Here is a 23,078-nt window from a genome sequence, read left to right on the forward strand (position 1 = left end):
CGAATAAACGCGAACGAAAGACAAAAATTTTAAGTCTCGGAGCAAAATCAAAATTTTGCTAAAAAATTCGTCGGTTAAATTGTGACGAAGAAACTCCCGTGAGTCAAAAATCACAAAATTCACGGTCGGCTATAAAATAAAACTGTTTAAAAAAAAAACAGATTTTCCGGAAAAGGAAAATACTCATCGGCAATAGCATTGCCAATTGAAGTGGCGACACACACACGACACACGTAAAGTATACTCTGAAAAGTAAAAGCAAAAGTAACGGAAAAAGTAAAGACGACGAACGGCTGCGTGAGACAAAGCGCAGACAATAAGGAAAAAATAACTTGGAAAAGTACACAGGAAAAAACATCAGCAATTTAAAATTCAGGCATCCACCCATAATAAAGCATAAGTATAACAAAAAATTAAGTATATTATTATTATTATATGATAATCATTATATTGATATTATTATATTATTATTATTTATATATTATTATTATTGATATTATTATTTATATTATATTTTCAACCCAGTTCCTAGAGATCTTCTGAAAGAAAAATGTCCCCTTTTCTCGTACACTGTTCTCAAAGCAAAATAACCGCGTCGAGCTAAATTTTTATCGCATGCAAAATTGAAAAAAAAAAAGAAACGAAAGAGAAATAAGCAAACATATACACACGCATTGCATATTTTCTGCCCACAACTTTTGTTAAGTTCAAATTGGTTTAGGTTTAGGCTTGTTTTGTGCATGTGTTGCTATAAAATTATTATTTTAATTACAATTTGTGGCACAGTTCAATTGTTTAGCTCGCTGGGATTAAACAATTAATCATACAATATAGTCGAATCCATGAGCGCTTCGGTAAAAAGAAATTAGATATAAAATCGCACTGATCGAAGACAGGCATTTTTGTCAGCGTTTTTAAACATAAATTTAAGACTTTCAAAATTGTAACTAAGCATCTGATAAAAATGTATATGTGTGTAGAAGGTATGCATGAGTATAGGTTCCGTTTTATTGGGGGGATCCATCTAGCATTTCTCCTCCTCCAGACCGTGTTTGAAGGACATGAGCACGGACACGCTGTCGCCGTTGATTTTGCGGTATTCCACCAAGGCCACCATGCAGTCGCAGTCCATGGATTCGCCGGTGAAGAACTGCAGCTCCTTGAAGCGGCCGAGGATGTCCTTCATGGCCTTGTTCATGTTGGTCTTGAAGATGTCGACCTGGTCAGGCGACTTCTCCTCCAGCTTGGCCAGCACCTTCTTCATGTAGTCCTTCAGGTAGAGGGTGTACAACTTCTTGTCCCCGAAGGCGAAGCGCTCCGTCAGTCGGTGGTTAAGCACAACTCAAGCCTGATATCGTCACGCTGACGGGTGATCAGCTTGCCGTACACCTCGTAGATCACATCATCCATTGTAGATCTTCATTGTGTTTAGGTTGTGTGGAGTCTGAAGATGGCGTCTAAATCTCTGGCGAAATGCAACTACAACTGCACCGGACCTGGAACACTGCGAAAAACGAATTAAAAGCCAACATCGCAAGCCCTAATAATATAATAAGACCATCAGCTTTTAGTTCAAATGAGAGACCGGTACCCTCAGAAAGACCCGACCTGCCTGAACAGCATCGCGTAGACAAGAGTATCGAACAGTTGACAGCATTAATTGGCCAAACGGTGGCCCAAGTTTTACCTGGACTGAACAAATGAATAACGATACTCTTGACTTTACTGACGTGACCGATCAGGTCGTCGTGCCCGAATACAGAAATAATTTAGTGGACTTTGACAGGATGCCTGATATCGTAAAATCGATCAGGGAATTTGGAAAAAGTCTTTGAAAAAGAGCGTTGATAGAATCATGGAGACTTGTGACTTATTATTATTTTTTTAAAATTTTTTTTTTTGCACTGCTGCCACGGCCACACCTTCCGCCCAACCGACCGAGGGGCGCTGACGTGTATCGTACGGCTCGATTTGCGAGAAGATAGACGCGTTATAGAAAATAGAACAGAGACGAAGAAATGAACATAAAGTAATAAATAATGTAACTAAATAATAACATAACTCTAATAAATATTATTGTTAGTAGGATCTAATTATGTACTAAATAGGTTAAAATGGATTGCTTTAAGAGCGGCAGAGAGTCAAGATAACAGAAAATAGGATAAAGTCTATTATAGTCAGAACATAAAACTCTGTAAGGGTCATGCAACTCATAATTAGATCTACAATGATTTAAGATAAGGGGTATAAAGTTTCTAGTGAATCTACTTGGAACCGAGAAGTTATGCCGACTAATCAAGTCGGGACTCCCAACATCCCCACGAATAAGCTTACTAATAAAGACTGTTCCAAGCATAGTTCTACGGTTAGCTAGGGACGGTATATTAATTAAAAGTAGTCCACTGGAATAAGGAAATAATATATGGTTTGCATCCCAATTTAGGCGCCACAAGACAAAAAGTAAGAAGTTTTTTTGGACCGATTCAATGCGGTCCGAGTGGACTGCGTATTGTGGACTCCAAACAGGTGATCCGTACTCGAGAATCGCGGGCTAACGAAATAAATAAGGTTTTAGTCATGTAAGGATCAAATTCCTTAGACCACTTTTTTATAAAACCAAGCACACCCCTGGCCTTATTGACAATAGTCAAAATATGGTCAGAAAATTTTAGTTTAGGGTCCAGAAGAACTCCAAGATCATCAACCCGTGTTATTCTGTCTAAAGGGCAGCCACTTAGAGTGTAAGTCGTGCGTATTGGGTTGACACGACAAAAGGTCATAATTTTACACTTAGAGCCATTTAAGTTTAATATGTTATCACAACACCATATTTGAAAGCTGTAAGTCCAAAAGGCGCGAACTGTCCTTGTGCTGAAGGCATAATTTAACATCGTCTGCGTACATAAGTACACGCGAATGTTTTATTACTAAGGGGAGGTCGTTAATGAATGAGGTAAAAAGAAGCGGTGGCTCCCTTATGGGACACCGGATGTGACTCGGAGAATACAAGACAGAGAATTTTTAAAGAGGACTTTTTGCGTCCTGCCATTCAGATAGCTTGAAATCCAATTTTGAAGATCAACAGGGAAACCTAATAGATCAAGTTTTCTTACTAGAAGGTAATGATTAACAGAGTCAAATGCTTTAATAAAGTCAGGGTAGAAGATTATTTTTGAAACCCTGTATTACGAAAGAAGTTAGCTCCAAGAGGTGTGGGAGTCGAGTCAAAATGGCAACTTTATATGTGCTATCGCACTTATTTGTTAACGAACCATTATAGCCAAATTCAAATCCTGGCAAAATTAAATATTGCCCTATAAAATACCACAAAATTCTCGAGTAGGATTGTAGCAAGCTACGGTCACACTTGATTTGCATACTTCCGTTCTCTTTTCGGGAAGGCGTGATCGAGGTCAGTTTAACTTGGTGCAAAGTCCCTGATTATAAATCCACGAGCATCGTGTAGAACGCATAAGAGTTTTTCAAGGAAAATACTGTCAAGTGATAGTTTAAATCGTGATCTAACTTTAACTGCGCCGCTGCCGGTCCCACATTTGGAGGTAGAAGTCTTAGTGGCCGCGTCGCCAAGGCGGCTTGCATTGATTTTCGCCCTCAACTTTTGACCACGTGTGAAATTTACTGTGGCTTCATCGATCGTAGAAAGATTCACAACTGCTTGCATCAGGAGCACCCACCGCGTGCAGCGGAAAGCTGCCAACCAAATGCACATCGCAGGTCACCCCCCGAGTTGGCGTTCTTTTTCTACTCTTCATCGCCGCAAGCAAGGAGCAGATCGCCGTGCACCCATTTTATGTACAAATTATGAAAAGGTGTTTTCCCGCGATGGTCCAAAGACTTCTCCCTTAAGGTTACAGCGGTGGTAGGACGTCTTTCGTCGGAGTCTTCTACTGAAGATTAGGTTGGAGGGCTTGACTTCGCCCCCTTTGGTTTATTGTCTAGCCTTGTGGCGTAGCAATCTTTGTAATTAAAACAATTGTTATTTACGGCTTTAAGCCGGAGCACGTTCTGGTTTATTCTGATGCAAAACTGAGACTGAAGAGTCGACTCAGCATTCCTTGCAGCGTGTAGCAATACTCCGAATCAGAAGAGTCATCTTTCCGTTGCCGGACTTTCTTTGCGCAGAGCGCTGAACTCTATTCTGGCGCGTCAGCATTCCATACATAGAGCTACTTAGTTGCTATGAATTATTATGTTAAGCGTTGTTAACTACTTCCCCCTCAAGTTTATGACCGTCCTCGGTCATGTTGAAAGTGTCGATGGTACGCTGTATCTCCATGGAGGCTCGTCTTCTCCTTAATGCCAGATAAAGTGCGAAGAAGCCAATTAAACTAACGTTTAGGACCACACCAGCTACGAACCAGAGTTTAGGCGGACCTTCAGATTCCACGTCATCCTTAAAGCTTTGGATGGAGAGCAGGTTCTCGTTATTCATCCTGTGTAGCAGAGGGATGCTGAGCACGGGGTCGTGCCCGACGATGTTAAGTAATGGGAAGCGCGCAATGCCTGGCCGCTTTCTTAATGCTTTCCGTAGGTTTACGAACTCGGAGGCATTGATGGTCGCCGTTCTCTCGAAGGTCACCAGGTGGGTTCCCTCGACGAGTACTTCTGGGCTGCCACTGGTGCTGACGCGAGCTGAAGCTTCGTTGATAATCACAACGCCGTCATCTACGGGAGTTACTTCCTGCAAGTGGCTGGGTTGAGTGTGGCATTGGGCTGCGCTCCCTGCGTGGAGTGAGCGCGCACAAGATTGGCGCCGAGACCGCTCGCAGAACGTGAAGTGTGTGGTGTCAGTGCATCTTGTGAGCGCAAAGGTGTCATGTTCGCATTCGGCCAACGTATCCTCGTCGAGGCGTAAGATGATGTGTTGGTGGGATACAGGGTAAACGGCGACTTTCTTGCAACTGAACTTGACTCTGGGATAGGCAATTAAAATACTGTTCTCGGACTGGAGGACTCTAATCTTGGAGGCTTTTATTAAGCTGATGATAGGGGTGTCCTGTTCTACAAGAGACTTCAAGTCGGCATGGTCAAGAATCGTGGGATTTACAATGTTTGATTTGGCCAAAGTAATAGTGAGAATTAAATTTTGAATTTCAGTAGAAAGCATCCTATTTCTTGCCAATAACGCTTCATACAAGTGTGGAGTGTCAACCAAGTCGCTTTTACGGGCACGGATCACCTTATTAACTTGTTAATCTGTTTCTGGGTTTCGGAATTTATTGTTATCTGCCGGGAATTAGACTCAACTAGCCAGCCACTACCTTTAAAGCTGTACCTAGGAAATCTAGACTCCTGGCAATCCTATGATGGACCTTAAGGACGGACAACAAGGTTCTAAGGTGGTCCGTATAGACCTCTAGTACCTTACGCATATGCGATTGGGGAAAGGACTCGGATAATTTTGCTGTCTCGTCTATCATGACAGCGAATTCGGACAAGTTGCTTGAATGTTTTAAGAGGTCACGCTGTTCAAAAACCAGCACGTTACCATCTACGACAGGGATGTAGTTGGCATGCGAAAAGTCGGTGATCCGTGCATTCGCTAGTGCCAGTGTAATGAGCGTCGTGAGGGTAAACCTGGAATTTAGATATAGGCTTTCTTAAAGTAACCTACTAACTAACTGCAAGGGGGGTGCCTACTTAAGGTTGTTTTTGAGGACCACCCTCCCCTTAATAACAACAGACGTTCCCAGGTCTGCTTGCACTTTTTGTTCCGTGCATAGTGGGGTTAGCTTATTTCCTAACCTCTTGTTGTTCTTTACAAACACGTGTTCTCCTACCTCAAACACACGGTTTTGACGGGAAGGGTTGCATCTTCCGATGCTGTCTTGCTGAGCTTTTGCTAATCTTGCCTTGATTTCCAGGCAGCGCTCGTGGGCCCCTGAGTGAAGAACCTCAATTGGTCTCTTACGAGTAACTGAGTGCACGGTTTTGTTATATTCCACCATGGCTCTCAAGATTAGCTCGACTGTGTCATTTGTCTTTTTGTCCAACTTCAGGCATCTGGCTATTTCTGCCAGGTGCTGTGGAATCGTTCAACTTAGCCATTGGACACGCTGTGCAGAGGAGGCGCGTTCACAATGTCGATGCCGTAGTTGTTTTTGAGCATTGACGTGATTGTCTCTGAGTTGAAAGCGGGCTCATTGTCGCAATAGATTGTTTTGATGGTGGGAAAAAGGTTAACAATCTGCAATAGGGGGCCAGTGATGTCCACTATTGTCCTAGATGTAATCGGTTGCACTACTGCAAACTTAGAGAATTTGTCAATGCACGTCAAGAACAGCTTCCTGTCTGTTGAAAATATGTCAATGTGCACCATTTCGCCAGCAAGACTGGGTATTGGCGTTTCCCCAAGCTCTTGCTTTTCGGGTGCCTGTCGTACTTTGCTTGGGTACATACCCTGCAATTAGCAACCACTTCCTTTGTCATGCTGCCCATTTTTGGAAAATAGTAGTATCGAAGGACTTGTTTGACATTTTCCTGCGCGGCTCTGTGTGCACGGTTGTGCTCTGCAGTGACAATTTCGTACTGTTCGTTTTTATCAGTTATATCCGACACGACATTCTTGCAGTGACGGAATTGAGTGGCTGGGAAGTGGGTAATGAGGTCGTGTTGGAAGCTTGCCAGTGTAGGCAAGTCGCAATGGATAGCATTCACGACGTCAGGGTTAACAACTTCTTTGAGAGTTTTTAACAGGTAACTCTTGTCAGCGAAACTGATGAAGTGGCGAGTTTTGCTTCGGAACAGCACTAGGCTTCGCTTAAGCGGGAAACGAGCTGCCTCCAGAATGATCTGGTTCCTAAAGCAATTTAAGGGTTTATCTGTGGTTTCGACCGTGTAGGTCAGGGACAGCTCACTGTGAATAGTCGCAGCGTCTGACTGGGGTTCGTCTTGTAAGGCGTTAAGATTTTGCCTGGACAGTGCATCTGCCACGAAATTTTCCTTGCCAGGTTTGTAGAAAATCTTGGCATTGTGTTGGTCTATATAGGATTTCCATCTCTTAATCTTAGCGTTCGTGTTTTTGTCGGCAACAGCGAACGTGAGAGGCTGGTGGTCGGTGAATATGTTGATTTCCCTAGAGCCGTACAGAAAGTTTTGTAGTTTACCTAAGGCCCATAAAATGGCTAGCAATTCCCTTTCGTTTGTGGCATAATTTTGCTCAGCCTGTCTCAGGGTGCGGGAAATCATGGTGATCGGCCTACCTTCTTGCGAAAGGACTGCACCGATGCCACTTGCTGACGCATCTGTGGTGAGGTCAAAGGGCTTTTGAAAGTCGGGGTATTTGAGTATGACATCCTCTGATGCCAAAATGTTACGAAGCCTTTGAAATGCGTTGCGTTGAGTTTCATTAAACTCCACACAAATCTTCTTAGACATATGCCTACTCACCGAGCCGTTTTCACCTTTCAGGATGTCAGTTATCGGACGAGCTATGGCTGCAAAGTCTTTGATGAAGACTCTGTAGTAGCTGGCCAAACCAAGGAACGATCTAACACTGTAGACACTTTTGGGTTCAGGGTATTCCTGAATGGCCTTTACTTTTTCTGGGTCGGACTTAGTCCCGTCCTTGCTTACTATGAAGCCGAGGTACTCAACACTGTCTTTGAAGAATCTTGTCTTTTCCTGGCTCACCCTCATGTTCGCCTCGATCAAGCATTTCAGCACAGTATCGATGTGGCGGACATGGTCGGACTCGTTTTCTGAGAAAATTATGACATCATCTACATAGACGTAACATATTTTCCCGATTTGTTCTCTCAGCACATCGTCTAGGGCTCTTTGAAAAATGCTGCTTGCATTTCTCAATCCGAACGGCAGACGGCAAAACTCGTATTTGCCGCCATTCACCGAGAACGATGTCTTCTCGCGGTCGTGTTCCGCGAGGTAAATTTGATGATACCCTGACTTCAGGTCAAGGGTAGTGAAGAACTTTGCCTTGCCCAGATTCGCTAAAATCATGGGAATGCTAGACATCGGGTACCGGTCAGGAATAGTTCGCTCATTTAGCTTCCTAAAGTCAATGACCAACCTCTTGTTCTGGTTCCCGAAGGCGTCGGTCCCCTTTTTGTCAACAACCCAGGTCGGGCTGTTATAGGGAGACCTTGAGGGCCTGATGATGCCGTCTTTCAGCAGTTGTTTGACCTCGTTATTCACAAAGTCGGAGACACCCATAAGATTTGGGTAAGCTCTTGAATACACCGGTTCATTATCAACTGTCCGAATTGTGGCAGTGACAGCGGTGTTAAAAGGAAGAGCTTCATTTGTCGTGGAGAAGGCTTTCTTCCTCCTTATTATTGTGTCCTTGAACTCCTTTTTAACGGAGTCAGGTACAACAATGTCGCTTACATCAGTGAAATTAACACTGGGGCAGCTGAAATAGTGAAGCTTTTCAGCGATGCCCTGGTACTCTAGGGAGTCCTCTGCAAGGTTGAGCTTTACCCCGGCCTGTGTTAACAGGTCCAAGCCTATAATAGCGTCGAACGCGTTGAGAGAATCTAAAAGGAAAAATGGGGAGGTGTGCTTGAAGACTTTCATCAAACATTTGTGTTTGATTTCTGTGGAGCCGTGTATTGAGCTCACCGAGAAAGGGCTGGCAACCGGCATCACATTTTTCAGCTCCTTTACGGGCCTAATGTAGTTTTTTGCCGCGCCGGTATCGATTAGCATCTTTAAAGTTCTCACAGCCAGCCGTCGTTCAATGAACGGCAACCGGGAGCGTCCCCTGAAAAATTCAACGAGTCCACACTGGGAGCGTACTCATTTTCGCTGTCGATTTCCTCGACTGCAGCCTTTGCTGCCTTTTAATACTCTTCTTTGGTCTCTTTTTGCTTAGGGGCCTTTTGGACAACGTTATTAAGCCGTTGTCGTCCCGGTCCTGTCGAGCGTTCTGAGGGATTTCTCTACTTCTCTCTATGCTTGCCTCTGCTTCTCTAGCTAAGGCCAGTGCATATGGCAAGTCTTTTGGGAAGACCACAGCGGGAAGACCACAGCTCTAAGGGACTTTTTGAGCCCTGAAATAAAAGCGTGCAGGGCGTCGGCTCTGACCTCAGCATTAAGCAGGTCAGCACCCTCTTGATCATGCGTCATTACGATTTTGTTTGTGACAAGCGTTAGCTTCTTTTCGACTTCATCGTAGTATTGCATTAATGGTAGGTCTCCTTGCCTAACCATTTCCAATCCTTTCCTCAACAGGCGTAAGGATGTTTTGTCTGAGTACGTGCTGTCTAATCTGGCCAAAATGGCATCGAAGTTCAATACCGTATTATGGGATACGAGTAGAGCCCCGGCTGCGCCACGGATTTTATTCCTTAATATGGCAACAGCCTGATAATGGGCACTGCTGCCATTGTATGGTTTAAACAGCTCGTAGGCGTATATGGCCGATTGTCTCCAGGCCACATACTCGTCTTGGCTACCGGAGAACTCCGGTACCGATTTTAATATATCAAGGGGAATTTCGCACCTAATCTCGGGGTTGACAGGGACTTTTTCATATGTTATGATTTGCGGTGCTTCCACCTGCAAACTCTGTACCCGCTCAGCTAGGAAATTTAGTTGAACCTGGAAGTGGGATTGCTGTTGCGACAATGCCTGTCTGACGGCATTGTCGATAAGAGCTTGAATCTGACTGGGGTCCATGGTATTATGTACCGGGGCCCTATCCAACGTCTGACCTACTGCTTGGCCTACTTGCTCCTCGTCCCAGCTATCCTCGCTTTCGTATTCGACCTTAATACTTCTGTAGTTATGTGCCCAATTCATTGGTTGTTGGTTGGCACATCACAAATATACTGTTGCCGAGCCCAATTGATCGGCTAAGTGGCGTGGCAAGAAAGAGTATGCAGTAAAATTATACCAAAGTATGCTATAATTATTTATCTGTTGAAAGTATGCAATAATACTTTGATACACGGAATGCAATAGTTTTTATTAGCAGGGGTTCCTACGCAGTCCAGGAATGGCTGCATGCAATCGAAAAATGGACTGCCAAATGGAATGTGGCCATTAACTCCTCAAAGTCAGCCTGTGTAACTTTTTCCCTGCGACCCGGAACCTGCACAGATCTGACCTTTAATGGAAGCCCTATCACCAATGTTAGATCACACTGCTACTAGGAGTTCATCTAGATCGGAGACTGACCTGGAGGGCCCACATCACATCGGTCAAATCTAAGTCACTGGCGAAGCTAAAAAAGCTCGACTGGCTCTTCCACTCCAGCAAACTTCAAATGAGCTCTAAGGCTCTTTTAATCAAATCTATTCTCTCTCCAACGTGGAGTTATGCCATCCAGGTGTGGGGAACTGCCGCCAAATCCCAGCTTAATAGGTTCCGTGTGGTCCAGTCGAGAGCTGCACGTCACGCATCTGGGCTCCCCTGGTACGTGACGAACATGGTTATCGAAAGAGATCTGAAAGTTACCCTTCTTGGGGATCAGATTAATTTCCATAGCAGCCGTTATGCCGACAGGCTCATGGCCCACCCGAACCGACTAGCAACTATCCTAGCTGATCCCATCTCCCTCCGAAGACTGAAGAGGGTTCACCCCAGCGATCTCCTTACCCGGAGGATAATATAACACATTACATATTAAGTAATTGATAACTAGACTAGATTTTTCTTTCTTTTGTACTTTATAATTAAGATACCACTTGGTCTCATTTATCTTTATCACACATTAGGTTAAGTTCAGAGGAATTACTGAACGATTCCTTTTGAAACCTTAATAAATAAAATTAGCATAAAAAAAAAAAAAAAAAAAAAAAAAAAAAAAATTCTTTAGAATAGTTTTTCATATATGTGTTAATTTTGCCTAAAAATATTTACTTATAAACCTCTACGATTCTAATTTAGCTTAACTTGTGGGAGATCTGACGATTCTAATTTAGCTTAACTTGTGGAAGATCTGAGAAATATATATAGTAAAATGGTTTTTGTTTTGAGTCGAATAAATGATCCGTATTTGAACTAAGATCAACGCCGAAATAAATAAAAACTCAGAATGAATCCGCTTTGCGTTTTTATTGATTGAATATCAGCTTAAGACTGAAACAGTTGGTGTTAAAAAATCTTAGATGTACTGGGTTAGTGAGTTGTTTACTTGATCTGCGCGAGAGCGCTTCTTGCTTATGCTTATGTGCATACGTATGAAAAAGAATTCTTATGTATAACTTGGCTATGTGCCTGCCTAGTGGCAGGGTTCTGATTTCGGCTTGAGTGGATGCGCAATATCGAGAAATGTTTGTTTATTTAACGAGGAATCGATACGGCGGACCACCGCGGTCGGTCTTTTGTATAAGTGAATTATGAGGAGGCATAATTACGTTACTATATATGTGATTTTCCCAATTTTTGTTAATACATACAGCAGATCATCAACAGTCATCAGGCCTGCTAATTTAAAGAAGTTTAAAGTTTAAATATCAATTAATCATACATAATTCTAATGTAAAGTAAGCCAAACAAACAAAAGTAGTAATGTAAACTTAAATACCAATATTTGCATTCCTATCTTAATTATTTTTCCTTTATTTTGTCGTCGATAATCAAAATTACTCAATAAGAGATTTCCTTAACGTAAATAACGTAATTTTTAGTTAAAGGATTAGGTTTAGGAAAATGTATCGAAATATTATCTTTATCTTCAATTATATGGGGTCAAAAATGAACTAATCTGATGTCTTGTTGGGCACCAAAGGGTATGTAAAGCAGCGGTTGTAAAAGGATGGAGTCCGAATGGATTTCACAGTTAGGGTGGGTATAGAATAAGGCCAATAACATCTGGGCCTCATCTTCAATAGGTACACTTTCATGTCTGGTTCTTAACCGTTTGGTTATCGTTTTGCATCTATCGTATCTCTGTCTACAGTATTGTAGCTGTGACACTCTTGTTCATGTCAACAAAACACCCACGCCCATTTTCCCTGAGCATGCCGGTCAAAATAGTAGACAGAGTGTGTTGAGGTGGACAACGCTCTATGAGTGTGCTCGTTACAGAGGTTAGTGGTTGTTGATCCGCGTTTCATAAAACCGTGCTGACACGGTGTTATGATTGATCTACAAAGGTGCTGCAAATGAGGAGTGATAACATTTTCAAAAAGTATTGGGATAGCCGACAATTTGGAGATTCCTCTGTAAGTGCTTGCATCAAGTTTGCTAACTTGTTTACCTTTTTTCATACCATAAGAAATAAAATTGTTGAAAGTGCTGATGTGGCACTCGAGTCCTACAGCATTCCGCTGGACTGGAAGGCCATGTCGAGATGTCTCACTCTGCATTACGCAGATAAACGGGACATAACTACCTTGGAATACCAAATGTCAACTTTGGTTCAAGGCCACCAGCAGTCGGTGGAAGACTTCCACCAGGACGTCTATAAAAATCTTTCTCTTATTCTAAATAAGGTCGGCTGCATGCAAATGAGCCGAGAATCCGAGCACTTTGTTACAAAAATGTATAGAGAAAAAGCTCTGGATACTTTTATTAGAGTCCTTCGAGGAGATTTACCTTGCCTTTTGGCAATAAAAGAGCCAGCTGATCTTCCCTCAGCTATACATTATTGCCTTAAACTTGAAAATCAAACTTTCAGGTCAAACCATGCGGCAAATAATAAGGGTCAACGAGTTTCAGAGGAAACGAAAATCCCATACTGGCACCCCGCAATTTTCAGCCGTCGAATGCCTTTGGCCATCGACAGCCTCCACCGGTCCCTCCACGAAATCCCATGAGGAGACCTCCACAATATTTAGGCCAGTCATTCCCGGCGCCAAGGAAACATGTGTCTAACTTCGGTACATTAATTAAGTGTTGGTCCAATTGGGAGACAACAAGATTTTTTCAGTGCTCGATCTAAAAAGTGGGTTTCATCAGATTCTTTTAAAGGAATCTAATATTGAAAAGACCGCCTTCTCAATCAATAATTGAAAATACGAGATAACACGACTGTCATTCGGTCTGAAAAATGCACCGTCTATTTTCCAGCGCGCACTGGATATCCATCTTTAGTAAAGGTGATGAAACACACTACCAGAACCTTGACACCATTTTCAGAACTCTTCAGCAAAGCCAACATGAAATGTCAGCTTGATAAATGCGAGTTCATGAATAGAAAAGTGGAGTTCCTAGACTTCATCGTGACCGACAAGGGCATTGAAACCAGGTCAACTCCAAGAACACTCAAAAAACTAAGATCATTCTTGGGATTATCCGGATATTACAGGACATTTATTCCTAACTACGCTAAGATAGCAAAACCACTTAGCTCGCTTTTGAGAGTGGAGTATGGTCGAATTTCCAAGACATTATCGTCAAAAAAATCCCTCTCCCTAATTAGCGAAGCAATAGAAGCCTTTAATAAATTGAAGAGCAGCTCGGTTTCTCCAAACGTAATACTCCACTACCCGGACATTAAAAAAGAATTTAACCTAACAACGCATGCTTCCAATTTCGCAGTACGCGCTGTTCTTTCACAAAAGAACAGACCCATCTCATTTTTATCGAGAACACTCTCGAAGGCGGAAGAAAATTATGCCACGAATGAGAAGGATATATTAGCCATTATCTGGGCTCTAAAAAGCCTTTAACCCATTCTCTCAGTAGGTTGAATGGGAATGCGGGGATTAAAAGATGGAAAGCATACCTTGAGGAATATGACTACGAGATTACTTAGCGTTGAGGCCCCGATAAATGCATTTAAAAATCAAATTTTCTTCAGGAAGTCCGAGTCAGAGCATTACTTATTTAGCATTCCATTCCCGACATTCCAAAGGTATTTAGTAGATCATAAATTGTTCACAGCTGATAGTCTCTTGTCATATTTGAAGGAATATCATACCATCCGTGATTAATGGAATTTTCACATCTGAGGATGTAATGGGGAAAATACAAATTCTCTACCCCATCCATTTTCAGGGTTTCAAGATTAGATTCTGTCAAACTAAAGTCAAAGACCTTGTTAACGAAGCCGAACAAGAGGAAGAAATACTTAGGACACATAACAGAGCACACACAAATGCTATGGAAAATAAAGATCAGTTGTCCGAAATAGTATACTTTCCTAAAATGAGGAAAAAAGTGTCGGCTATCGAGAGTCGGTTTTTGGTGTGTAAGACTGCTAAATATGACAGACATCCCACGTATCCAGAAATAAAGGAAACTCCCTTGGCAGAATGCTCCGGACAAATTATTCATATTGACATCTACTCAACAGAACGACATCTGGTGCTCACGGCGATTGATAAATTTTCCAAACTGGCCATGGGAAAAGTTATCAAATCCAAAGCTGTAGAAGACATTAGGAAAGCCTTAAGAGATATCGTGTTTTATTATGGAGTGCCCAAATTAATAGTAATGGACAATAAAAAGTCCCTCAACTCAGACTGTGTCAAATTCATGTTGACAGACCAGCTGGGTATTGCGCTCTATAAAGCACCTCCGTATAAGAGTACGGTAAATGGACAGATAGAGAGATTTCACTCCACACTCTCTATAATAATGAGATGTTTGAAAGGAGATGGAACACATAAGGGCTTCGAGGAACTTCTCGATAGAGCCATCTATGAATATAACTACACTGTCCATTCTGTCTGTTCTGCCATTCTGCCTGTTCTTCGGCAGGATAGCTACCGTAGCTCCAGAAAAATACGAACAAGCTAGACTGGACGATATAGAGCAAATTAAGAAAAAACAGGATACTGACATAGAATACCACAACCGGACAAGAAAGCCCATAATGACCTATATCAAAGGGCAAGAAATTTTCGTTAGAGTTAATACAATATTAGGCTCTAAGCTATGAAGTAGATTTATGAAGGAACTAGTTAAGGAAGACCGAAGTACTACAATATTAACAGAATCAGGGAAATTAGTACATAAAAGTAAAATTAGATAATGATTGCTTTCAGGATAATTACTGTGGCCACATCAATAGACAAGTAGAACATAGAATGAACATACTGACTAACGTAATCACGAGAACACAGAATTCGATTTGAAATGATTCGACTTTGACAAATGAGTTGGCCATAGGTTTGCAGAATTACATTAGGCTCGTGAAAGAAGAGATAGCGTTGTGAATGCGTTGAGCTCCAGTAATGATTCTCAGAATCCAAGACTGTGCTCGCTGTATTATGTCGATGTTGATTCTCGATGCGTTGCCCCATAGCTCGGAGCCATAGGTCCATATGGGTTTTAAAACGGAGTTATATATGAAGACTTTTACTCCAAGCTTAGGGGACAGTGAACGTTTATAAGCCAGTGTAGATCCCTTGGTTTTAGTCTGAGGTGCGTCGCCTTGGCCTCTATGTGTTAAAAGGCAGTGCGAATTTCGTTGTGATGCAGTTAACCTGTTCAATGGCTCTGTGTTTTGCCCGAAAACCAAATTGGTGCGATGGGAGTGTGTTGTGTGTTTTGACGTGGGGGCTGATGCGTAGCAGCAGCATTTTTTCAAATGGCTTGGATAGACAAGTAAGTAAGCTTATTGGCCTGTAAGATGATGGCTGTGTTTTGTCTTTCCCAGGCTTATGGATCATAATTATAATTGATTTCTTCCACTTTTGAGGGAAGTATCCAATTTTAGTAATTGCGTTGAAGAGCAAGCAGATTCGTAGAACTGCACACGTTGGGACCTCGATGATCATTTTCGGGGTTATTAATTCGTAGTCAGGCGATTTTCCAGTCTTCAGTTGCTCTTTGATGACTTTCGTTATCTCGTTTGGTCGAAATTCTACAGGATCTTGTGGTGCTAAGTCAGATGCAGTTAAAGGCGGGAGAGTAAATGAGTTAGTGGCTGGGTTTGGTTGAAATACTTTTTAAGATGATCAGCTAAGACTCTTGCTCTGTCCGTGTCACTGCGAGACTAGTTTCCGGTAGAGTTACGGAGAGGTACAACCGTTTCTGCTGGTGCCTGTAGGTTCCTGTGGTCTTTCCACAACGAGTTCTTTGTGCCCACGGGCACAAAGAGATTCTCGATATACCTTAGTTGTGCGTCAGCATCTTCTTTCTTAAGCGCTTTGGTAAGGCTGCAAGAGCTGCTTTTAATTTACTCTGCGTTAGGTGATCTGTGCTCCTGCCACTCCCTTCGATGTCGTCATTTTTCAAGCACAAGCAGTTCAATATCTCTACTTGTCTTGTTAAACTTTATACTGCATGCATGGTTGTCTTGTGGAATTGACGCTTTTGCTGCTGCGACAAGTATTGATTCTATATCACCAGCAAACTGATCAATGTCTTGCTCGGTTTCCAGGGGGCTAGAAAAGCCGGTATGGGAACAAACATATTTTTTGTACCTCGCCCAGTTGGTCCTATTGCTTGTAAGCCTACACGGTCGCTCGCTACAACACAGCTGGTACAAAAGATGAAAGAGCCCCGGACAGTGATCAGATGAGAGTTCAGCTATAATCATTGATTGGGGTATCCTTTTTGTGATGGCAAAGTCAATCAAATCTGGACGCTTAATGGGATCTGCTGGCCAGTATGTAGGCGCTCCCGGGGAAACATAGTTAAGTTTGTGTTGAGGTTTGATGATTGCGTTGTACAGCTGTTTTCCTTTATGGTTCGCTATCCGAGATCCCCAGTACATGTGCTTGGCATTGTTTATTTGTGTTTATTTGGTGAATTTTATGGTGGACGCTGGAGGTGACTGCTGTCGGTTCTTGGATTCCTGATTTTAGTACACTGGCAAAGGAAGAATTTGGCATTGCTCGGTGGCTGGCAGACGAAGGGATGTTAGTTGTAGTCGGTTCCATTACTTTGCGAGCTGTTTGTGTGATACGATCTCGAGCTGAATCCACTCGTTTGTTTAGGCGACTCTTGAGTTCCTTGTAAACAATGCATCCTCGCCCGTTGGCTGTGTGTTTTTCGCCACAGTTTCTGCATAACTTAATTGAACTGTCGTTTTTATTCTTAGGACAGTTTACAGTACTGTGGGCATAGCTGCAAACGACACAGATGGATTTAAGGGTGCAGTACGCTTTGGTGTGGCCATAGTCTTGGCAGTTGGTGCACTGCACACCGCTTGTGTGCCTATTCTACGGTTATTCTTTGGTGCAGTAAATACTGTAGCTTATATATAGGATGTACTTCATTTTTGTTGATTTTCAGACTCGATGGCCCAAGTTCGACTTTAAAGAGTGACTGCGGCACTTTGTTCCTATTGAGAATGTTGATCACCGTTTTGGCGTTGAAGTTCTTCTCTTTTAGTGCCGCGATAATTTCGGATGCTGTCACTGATGACTCTATTCCTTTAATGACAACCTGCAATCCTTTGGCACTTTTCAGCTGGTAGGTATAGTAACTCTTCTCAGCTTTGTCAAGGTACATGGTCACTGATCGGTGGCTAGACTCATCCTGAGTCTGCACTTTCGTTTCTTGTATGTTACCCTTAGTAAGAGGTATAACATGGAACTTGTTTTCCCCGATAATTGCAGCTAGTTTGCTTACCAGCGCACTTGATGTTTTCTCACGTATATATATTGGTGGCGGCTTTATCTTCTTCTGTTCCTGATTCGCAGTTTTCCAATAGTGCAAACATATTTGATCTTGAGTCATTGGAGGCGTTGGTTCGTCAAAATAGTAGACAGAGTGTGTTGAGGTGGACAACGCTCTATGAGTGTGCTCGTTACAGAGGTTAGTGGTTGTTGATCCGCGTTTCATAAAACCGTGCTGACACGGTGTTATGATTGATCTACAAAGGTGCTGCAAATGAGGAGTGATAACATTTTCAAAAAGTATTGGGATAGCCGACAATTTGGAGATTCCTCTGTAAGTGCTTGCATCAAGTTTGCTAACTTGTTTACCTTTTTTCATACCATAAGAAATAAAATTGTTGAAAGTGCTGATGTGGCACTCGAGTCCTACAGCATTCCGCTGGACTGGAAGGCCATGTCGAGATGTCTCACTCTGCATTACGCAGATAAACGGGACATAACTACCTTGGAATACCAAATGTCAACTTTGGTTCAAGGCCACCAGCAGTCGGTGGAAGACTTCCACCAGGACGTCTATAAAAATCTTTCTCTTATTCTAAATAAGGTCGGCTGCATGCAAATGAGCCGAGAATCCGAGCACTTTGTTACAAAAATGTATAGAGAAAAAGCTCTGGATACTTTTATTAGAGTCCTTCGAGGAGATTTACCTTGCCTTTTGGCAATAAAAGAGCCAGCTGATCTTCCCTCAGCTATACATTATTGCCTTAAACTTGAAAATCAAACTTTCAGGTCAAACCATGCGGCAAATAATAAGGGTCAACGAGTTTCAGAGGAAACGAAAATCCCATACTGGCACCCCGCAATTTTCAGCCGTCGAATGCCTTTGGCCATCGACAGCCTCCACCGGTCCCTCCACGAAATCCCATGAGGAGACCTCCACAATATTTAGGCCAGTCATTCCCGGCGCCAAGGAAACATGTGTCTAACTTCGGTACATTAATTAAGTGTTGGTCCAATTGGGAGACAACAAGATTTTTTCAGTGCTCGATCTAAAAAGTGGGTTTCATCAGATTCTTTTAAAGGAATCTAATATTGAAAAGACCGCCTTCTCAATCAATAATTGAAAATACGAGATAACACGACTGTCATTCGGTCTGAAAAATGCACCGTCTATTTTCCAGCGCGCACTGGATATCCATCTTTAGTAAAGGTGATGAAACACACTACCAGAACCTTGACACCATTTTCAGAACTCTTCAGCAAAGCCAACATGAAATGTCAGCTTGATAAATGCGAGTTCATGAATAGAAAAGTGGAGTTCCTAGACTTCATCGTGACCGACAAGGGCATTGAAACCAGGTCAACTCCAAGAACACTCAAAAAACTAAGATCATTCTTGGGATTATCCGGATATTACAGGACATTTATTCCTAACTACGCTAAGATAGCAAAACCACTTAGCTCGCTTTTGAGAGTGGAGTATGGTCGAATTTCCAAGACATTATCGTCAAAAAAATCCCTCTCCCTAATTAGCGAAGCAATAGAAGCCTTTAATAAATTGAAGAGCAGCTCGGTTTCTCCAAACGTAATACTCCACTACCCGGACATTAAAAAAGAATTTAACCTAACAACGCATGCTTCCAATTTCGCAGTACGCGCTGTTCTTTCACAAAAGAACAGACCCATCTCATTTTTATCGAGAACACTCTCGAAGGCGGAAGAAAATTATGCCACGAATGAGAAGGATATATTAGCCATTATCTGGGCTCTAAAAAGCCTTTAACCCATTCTCTCAGTAGGTTGAATGGGAATGCGGGGATTAAAAGATGGAAAGCATACCTTGAGGAATATGACTACGAGATTACTTAGCGTTGAGGCCCCGATAAATGCATTTAAAAATCAAATTTTCTTCAGGAAGTCCGAGTCAGAGCATTACTTATTTAGCATTCCATTCCCGACATTCCAAAGGTATTTAGTAGATCATAAATTGTTCACAGCTGATAGTCTCTTGTCATATTTGAAGGAATATCATACCATCCGTGATTAATGGAATTTTCACATCTGAGGATGTAATGGGGAAAATACAAATTCTCTACCCCATCCATTTTCAGGGTTTCAAGATTAGATTCTGTCAAACTAAAGTCAAAGACCTTGTTAACGAAGCCGAACAAGAGGAAGAAATACTTAGGACACATAACAGAGCACACACAAATGCTATGGAAAATAAAGATCAGTTGTCCGAAATAGTATACTTTCCTAAAATGAGGAAAAAAGTGTCGGCTATCGAGAGTCGGTTTTTGGTGTGTAAGACTGCTAAATATGACAGACATCCCACGTATCCAGAAATAAAGGAAACTCCCTTGGCAGAATGCTCCGGACAAATTATTCATATTGACATCTACTCAACAGAACGACATCTGGTGCTCACGGCGATTGATAAATTTTCCAAACTGGCCATGGGAAAAGTTATCAAATCCAAAGCTGTAGAAGACATTAGGAAAGCCTTAAGAGATATCGTGTTTTATTATGGAGTGCCCAAATTAATAGTAATGGACAATAAAAAGTCCCTCAACTCAGACTGTGTCAAATTCATGTTGACAGACCAGCTGGGTATTGCGCTCTATAAAGCACCTCCGTATAAGAGTACGGTAAATGGACAGATAGAGAGATTTCACTCCACACTCTCTATAATAATGAGATGTTTGAAAGGAGATGGAACACATAAGGGCTTCGAGGAACTTCTCGATAGAGCCATCTATGAATATAACTACACTGTCCATTCTGTCTGTTCTGCCATTCTGCCTGTTCTTCGGCAGGATAGCTACCGTAGCTCCAGAAAAATACGAACAAGCTAGACTGGACGATATAGAGCAAATTAAGAAAAAACAGGATACTGACATAGAATACCACAACCGGACAAGAAAGCCCATAATGACCTATATCAAAGGGCAAGAAATTTTCGTTAGAGTTAATACAATATTAGGCTCTAAGCTATCAAGTAGATTTATGAAGGAACTAGTTAAGGAAGACCGAAGTACTACAATATTAACAGAATCAGGGAAATTAGTACATAAAAGTAAAATTAGATAATGATTGCTTTCAGGATAATTACTGTGGCCACATCAATAGACAAGTAGAACATAGAATGAACATACTGACTAACGTAATCACGAGAACACAGAATTCGATTTGAAATGATTCGACTTTGACAAATGAGTTGGCCATAGGTTTGCAGAATTACATTAGGCTCGTGAAAGAAGAGATAGCGTTGTGAATGCGTTTCTGCTGAAATTGAATGAGATCAGTTTTGAATGAGATCAAAACAATAATATGCCGATTTCTGCGTTGTCGGTCGAATAAATGTTAAAACTTTCAGACGTTATTGTTTTACACAACGGAACTACAATTTGTATGTCATTAAAATCTCCATATAGAAATGTGTTAATTCCTTGTTTCTTATATTTCCAAACAAGATCAGTAAGGAAAATAAATAATAATTTTTCTTTTTTTTTTCATGTTTTGCGAGAGACGAACAATAAGTTTTCAAATCTTATTCTAAACTAACTAAAAGTAATTTTATGAAATGATTCGTGCTGTGTGGCATAACAAATTTAACGCTGTTTGGTCGTTCCGGTGCAGTCGGCTTTGGCTGCATACTCGAATAAGTTTTCTTCTTCTCGTTCCGAAGATACCATGGAGCTCCAGTAATGATTCTCAGAATCCAAGACTGTGCTCGCTGTATTATGTCGATGTTGTTTCTCGATGCGTTGCCCCATAGCTCGGAGCCATAGGTCCATATGGGTTTTAAAACGGAGTTATATATGAAGACTTTTACTCCAAGCTTAGGGGACAGTGAACGTTTATAAGCCAGTGTAGATCCCTTGGTTTTAGTCTGAGGTGCGTCGCCTTGGCCTCTATGTGTTAAAAGGCAGTGCGAATTTCGTTGTGATGCAGTTAACCTGTTCAATGGCTCCATGTTTTGCCCGAAAACCAAATTGGTGCGATGGGAGTGTGTTGTGTGTTTTGACGTGGGGGCTGATGTGTAGCAGTTCAATATCTCTACTTGTCTTGTTAAACTTTATACTGCATGCATGGTTGTCTTGTGGAATTGACGCTTTTGCTGCTGCGACAAGTATTGATTCTATATCACCAGCAAACTGATCAATGTCTTGCTCGGTTTCCAGGGGGCTAGAAAAGCCGGTATGGGAACAAACATATTTTTTGTACCTCGCCCAGTTGGTCCTATTGCTTGTAAGCCTACACGGTCGCTCGCTACAACACAGCTGGTACAAAAGATGAAAGAGCCCCGGACAGTGATCAGATGAGAGTTCAGCTATAATCATTGATTGGGGTATCCTTTTTGTGATGGCAAAGTCAATCAAATCTGGAAGCTTAATGGGATCTGCTGGCCAGTATGTAGGCGCTCCCGGGGAAACATAGTTAAGTTTGTGTTGAGGTTTGATGATTGCGTTGTACAGCTGTTTTCCTTTATGGTTCGCTATCCGAGATATCCCCAGTACATGTGCTTGGCATTGTTTATTTGTGTTTATTTGGTGAATTTTATGGTGGACGCTGGAGGTGACTGCTGTCGGTTCTTGGATTCCTGATTTTAGTACACTGGCAAAGGAAGAATTTGGCATTGCTCGGTGGCTGGCAGACGAAGGGATGTTAGTTGTAGTCGGTTCCATTACTTTGTGAGCTGTTTGTGTGATACGATCTCGAGCTGAATCCACTCGTTTGTTTAGGCGACTCTTGAGTTCCTTGTAAACAATGCATCCTCGCCCGTTGGCTGTGTGTTTTTCGCCACAGTTTCTGCATAACTTAATTGAACTGTCGTTTTTATTCTTAGGACAGTTTACAGTACTGTGGGCATAGCTGCAAACGACACAGATGGATTTAAGGGTGCAGTACGCTTTGGTGTGGCCATAGTCTTGGCAGTTGGTGCACTGCACACCGCTTGTGTGCCTATTCTACGGTTTTTCTTTGGTGCAGTAAATACTGTAGCTTATATATAGGATGTATTTCATTTTTGTTGATTTTCAGACTCGATGGCCCAAGTTCGACTTTAAAGAGTGACTGCGGCACTTTGTTCCTATTGAGAATGTTGATCACCGTTTTGGCGTTGAAGTTCTTCTCTTTTAGTGCCGCGATAATTTCGGATGCTGTCACTGATGACTCTATTCCTTTAATGACAACCTGCAATCCTTTGGCACTTTTCAGCTGGTAGGTATAGTAACTCTTCTCAGCTTTGTCAAGGTACATGGTCACTGATCGGTGGCTAGACTCATCCTGAGTCTGCACTTTCGTTTCTTGTATGTTACCCTTAGTAAGAGGTATAACATGGAACTTGTTTTCCCCGATAATTGCAGCTAGTTTGCTTACCAGCGCACTTTATGTTTTCTCACGTATATATATTGGTGGCGGCTTTATCTTCTTCTGTTCCTGATTCGCAGTTTTCCAATAGTGCAAACATATTTGATCTTGAGTCATTGGAGGCGTTGGTTCGATTTATTTTCGCCTGATTACTAGCCTGCTTGTGTTGTGTGCTTAGCTTTCGCTTTATTTGGAAGTAGCCCTGTTTGACAAAGTTTTTGTTGTGTTGTTGTTACTTACGGTGCAGTTGCAGTAGATATC

The 23,078-nt window shown here is 42.0% G+C and overlaps 1 pseudogene; it reads right to left on the reverse strand.

The window, feature by feature from the left end:
* Window positions 1–872: 872 nt before the first annotated feature.
* LOC6621423 overlaps window positions 873–23,078 on the reverse strand; it is a 31,520-nt pseudogene continuing 9,314 nt past the window's right edge.

The sequence above is a fragment of the Drosophila sechellia genome, chromosome 2R (genome assembly GCF_004382195.2).
Source record: "Drosophila sechellia strain sech25 chromosome 2R, ASM438219v1, whole genome shotgun sequence".
Lineage (NCBI taxonomy): Eukaryota > Metazoa > Arthropoda > Insecta > Diptera > Drosophilidae > Drosophila > Drosophila sechellia.